The following is a 5,467-nucleotide window of genomic DNA, read 5'->3' as shown; positions in this document are numbered from 1 at the left end:
GACCAATCACTGCAGAGCAGCTGATGACCTCCTTTTACAATCCACCAATCCTAAGGAAATTTCATCTAATTACCTCCTTCGCGATTTTAATAGGTCTACATATCAGCCAATCACAGTGGACCTCTGTCAGTTTGAAATAGTGATTGTGGGCTCCAGTTAAGCCCCAGTTGCAATATTGAGTCGTTATTTATTTAGAGATACAGCACTGAAACAGGCCCTTTGGCTGAGTCTGTGCCGACCAAGAACCACCCATTTATACTAACCCCAGTAATCCCATATTCCCTACCACTTACCTACACTAGGGGCAATTTACAATGGCCAATTTACCTATCACCTGCAAGTCTTTGGCGGTGGGAGGAAACCGGAGTACCCGGCGAAAACCCACGCGGTTACAGGGAGAACTTGCAAACTCCGCACAGGCAGTACCCAGAATTGAACCCGGGTCTGCGGTGCTAACCACTGCGCCACTGTGCCGCCCATGGTCACCACACTTCAATAAGGATGTGAGGGTGCAGAGGAGATTTACCAGAATTGTTCCAGGGATAGAGGATTTTTGTTACAAGGTTAGGTTGAAAAAGCTGGGTTTGTTCTGCTTAGAACAAAGGAGATTGAGGGGAGAATTAATAGAAATGCACAAGATTATGTCAGGCTTTGATAAGTTAGACAAGGAAAAGCTGTTCCCAATTACAAACGGTACAAGGATTACAGGTTGAAAGTTTTGGGAAAAAGATGCAGGGGGAAATGAGGAAGTACTTTTTTATGCAGCGGGTGGTAATGACGTGGAACTGGCTGCCCACAAGGGTGGTGGAAGTAGACACAATCAGTGACTTCAAGAGGAAGTTGGATGGCCACCTGAGAGAATTAGACTTGCAGGGCTACAGGGATCAATTCGGGGAGTGGAACTGACTGCATAGCTCTGTGGAGAGCTAGCATAGACCCGATGGGCTGAATGACCTCCCTTTGTGCCAGAAATGACTATGACTCTGGGCTCAGAGTTGATCTGTATCTCAGAACCACTATCGACTCACCTATGCTAATCATTTCATAATATACAAAGGAATGAGTGATGGTGTCATTGAGTTGCTGATCATAACTACAAAGTTTCATAACCAGTAGAAACTTAAAAACAATTGATGGAAATCAAAATAAAAACAGAAAATATGGGATCTGTACAGCCACTCAGTTTTCTGAGGAAGGATCCACATCTAAATCATCAACAGCCTTTCCTGATAGGATGATCAAGCCTCTAGCATAAAGGCCTTAAGTACCAGTGACCACGATATGATCACATTTGCCATTACAGGAATTGGAGAGGTTACTAAAATCCAGATAAAATTGCTATATTTTAAGAGGACAAACTTTATGTGCTTGAAAAGTCTTGTCATAGTGCACCTGTAAGGTTTGAATATGGCTAGGAGAGTGGTAAAGCTGCATTGTATAGATAAAATTCTAAAAGTAGTGACACAGGTTAGTAAGGCCACCACAAAAGAAAGCACTGTGGTTCATTTCTAAATGGATTACATTTCAATTCTGAGAAGTTGTGTTAAATTTGCAGAGAAACTTGCTTACTGTGAACAGTTCTGGTCTCCATATTATAAAAATATAGAAAATGCTGGGGTAGATGCAAAACAGATTTACTAGAAAGATACAGTAACTGAAAGATTACACCCATCAGGAAAGATTGAATATGCTTGGGCTCTTTTCTCTAGAAAAGAGAATACTGAGGGGTGATGTGTTAGAGGCCTTCAAGATTATGAATGGCTTTGATAGGGTCGACGTAGAGATGTTCCACTCACAGGCAAAGCCAGAACTAGGGGCCTAAATATAAGAAAACCACTAATAAATCCAAAAGGGAATTCAGAGAAACTTATTTTCCAAGGGAGTGGTTAGATTATGGAACTCCCAACCACATGGAGTAGATGAAGCGAATAGCATAGATGCATTTAAGGATAAGTGTATGGGGGAATAAAGGAATAGAAGGATATATTGATGGCGTTGGATAAAGAGAGGTAGGAGGAGGCTCATGTGGAGCATTACCACCGTCAACTTCTTAGGCCAAATGGCCTGCTTCTGTTATGTACATGCTATGCAATGTAAAATCAAAGTGATCTGTGGCTTGATTGACAATAAAGCTATTGCATCAATGTTCAGTGACTGAGTAAAGCAAATTAGATGTTAGAATGTACTAAAAGGTCAATTTCAATCCAAAAGTGAGGTAACCCTGCCACTTTATAGCTTATTAGTGCAATTCTACTTAGAAAAAAGTGTACAGTTCTGGTCCCTGTGGTACTAGAGAGATTGCAGTTATTGAAAGTGTACCAAAGAGAGCAACCAGAATGATTGTGGATGGAGGGATTAGATTATGAGGAGCAATGATGTTAATTAGACATGTTCACACTGAAAGAAGACTAAGATGTGATATGATTGCTGTTTTGGGGATTCTGAAGGGACTAGATCATGTAGACAATGACAAGTTTTTTCATCCTAGCTAGAACAGTAGAACCAGAGGTCATGGCCTGCATTTAAAGGGGGATAAATTCAAAACTAATCTGCTGAAACATTGGTCTGAAATTTATAGTCCCGCCAAGATCAGCGGCGGGCGAAAACAATGGCGGTCTGCCCGTGCAGGCCGCATGTCGCAGAGCTGCCGCAATATTAAGCACGGTGGCTCATTTAACTATCCAGAGTGGACCACCCACCCCGATGACATGGAGGTGGCAGACTGTCCATCCAGGCAATGGCGTCGATTGCCTTTTTGCAGGCATTGATGCCATTTTTAAAGGACTTCGAGCCCTACATTTCAATTTAAATTTTTAAAGGGAGATTGATTTTTTTAAATTAAATGAATTGATCTTGCCCCTCTCCTACCCACCCCCGCCACAAATAACCATAATTTAATTACCTGCCCTCCCCCCTCAGAAAAACACACATTGTGCACCTGACCTTCTTCCCCCAAAGTGCATCAACTTTACACTTTACCCCTTCCCACCATCCCCTACACTATTGAGATGACTGTGACCTCGCTCCTCCCTCATCCCGCACAGAGAAACTTACCTGACCCCTCCCCACCTGCATTCCACCACGGATCCCCAGACAGGGATCCTAAGGCACGTGAGTGCCGGCCACCAGCATGAATATCGCACCAGGAGAGATGGCCGGAGTGTAAAGGTAATTTATTCATCTATTTAAATTAATTTACATATTTAAATTGGGGTCCTGTCACCGAGTAGCAAGGGAGCCACCATGCGGCCTCGCTGCTGCTGGCAATATCGGCATTGAGGTCTGTGGCGGGACTCTCCCAGAGGCATTTTCCGCCCCACCCACCCCCGCCATCGGTGGTCTGTAAAATTCATCCCATTATTCCGATGGAGCAGGCTACCTAGGGAAACTATAGAAGCAGATAGTATTCATTCAAATCCAAATTTGATAAATTTCTCTCAGAAAAAACAGTATTCAAGTAAATTGAAACATGATAAAGTGTAGCATGCTTGAGTGGAACAGGTGACTTGGAATCTTGTTTCCCAAAGCTTTCCACCAGAGGATTTCCTCAGCTCATGTTTGGGTCTGTTGTGGACTAACTGATAGAGTTCTATTGCTAAGAATGGCTTTGGGGTCTGATCTACATAATAGGAGCTGCACGTAGATGTATTTATGATACTCCCAGCTGAGTCAGAATCCTCTTTTTAGTGAGAACTAAAGTGTTTGAGAGATTGTTTTTTCCAGTAAAGTGATTTGCACCAGTTCAAACAACGACAAAAACGTCCAACCACTTGCTTTACTCTGGATTAATTTTTATTTCAATTGCCTGGTCTTTTGAGGTAAGAGGCTTCATTAGGTACAGGACAAGAGAACCCAACTTATCCAAAAGTCACAGCATAATTTATTATTTTCGCTTATTACACAAAGCCACCTTATATTTTCCATGAGTTTCTAAAATAGGTTATTTTTGGCCCCATTAAACCTGAACTATTGATTTATATTGGCTGAGGTTCACTTCAATAGAAATAACAGCCTAAAAGGAACAACTTTTGGGAGGGAAAAAAATACTCGGTGAAACTGGTTAATACAGCTGAGTGAAAGGTGTATTCCATGGGACAGTGTAACAAACTTTAGGAGAATTGGCCCCTAGTGGTTGACATTTGCAGAATTTCAGCAAAAGGCATTAGACACGGGCACTCCTTAATAGTAATTTTTAGTAACATATGCCATTGAATGCTTTAGGGAAGTCATGAAGGATGCCACAAAAATAACATGTTTCAACATAAAAATATGCAGTTTTCACGTGTTTAATTTTTCCAGCTTTTACTTTGAAATTTATTGCATGCTTCTTAGGACATATATAACGCACAACCTAAATACAGTATCAAAAAACCTTACTGTCCTGAGATGTGATAAAAAGGATGCCCATTTCTACTTTGAGACATCAGTATTAGAACATGAATGGTGAATAAAGCACCTTGCATGTCTAGGCACCAACCCTAATTTGTTTTGTTCAACCATAATGGAATCCTTTCCTATGGAGGTAACAGCTATATGAGTCTAACCTCTGAACATAGAATATACACATACCTATAACTGATATGGTCACAGCAACTATGTAAACAAAGGAAGCTTGCCTGGGATGTTAAAATAAACTAATTATGGGATTGAAATATTTCAAATAAATGGCACAGTGCTTTGAAGTCCTGAGTAGACACTTGTGTCTGAGTTTCCTGTACGTACTACATTGAAAACATGGTGAGTAAAATATCCTATTTATTCACATGTCAGGGCAGATTTTAAAAACAGGGAAAAGTGCAAATGTACAATTACCTGTCCATGGGACAAGTATGTCATGTCTGATGCTCTGATTTAAGATCAAACCACAAAGAATGGAGATGGAATTACTGGTGTTGGCTTCCATTTTGACATAATAGGACAATTATTTAAATTGTGCAATTGTTTTGTGTACACCTGCATCTGAAACCCTATCTGTTGGTTTTGGAAAAATTGAATTAGGGAACAGGGATGCATTTTCAGTTTCATGGCCAGAAATATATTCCTGTTGTGTAGTGTTTCAATGGCAGACCAAATTCCTGGTGTGAGAAAATGATTGAAGGAGATAAGTCTTGTTCAGTTTTACTACTATATTGGAGAGACATGCGTAGGTCCCCTTATTTCTGATAAAATAATGTGCATGTTCTGTTGCTAGTAAGATGGTAGAGCTGCAGACAATATCTGTCTACATTGGTGAGTATGAGTTTAGCTCATCTTTCCACTAGGCGAGTGCTGCAATGGTTACTGACAGTTTTAAGATTTCCGGGTTCCAACATAAAACACATCCTTACACTGGAGTCTTTAAGAAGCTGTTTTAGTACAAAAATACTATCAGTGCAACAGCATAATGTTAGAACCACATTGACCAGGTAGTGCATAGCTCTATACAACAGTATTGAAAGGAAATAATCTTACCAAGAAAAAAAAAACA

This window comes from Heterodontus francisci, chromosome 25, assembly GCF_036365525.1.
Source record: "Heterodontus francisci isolate sHetFra1 chromosome 25, sHetFra1.hap1, whole genome shotgun sequence".
NCBI classification, from domain to species: domain Eukaryota; kingdom Metazoa; phylum Chordata; class Chondrichthyes; order Heterodontiformes; family Heterodontidae; genus Heterodontus; species Heterodontus francisci.
The sequence above is the reverse complement of the archived record's forward strand: the minus strand, read 5'-3'. Positions refer to the sequence as shown.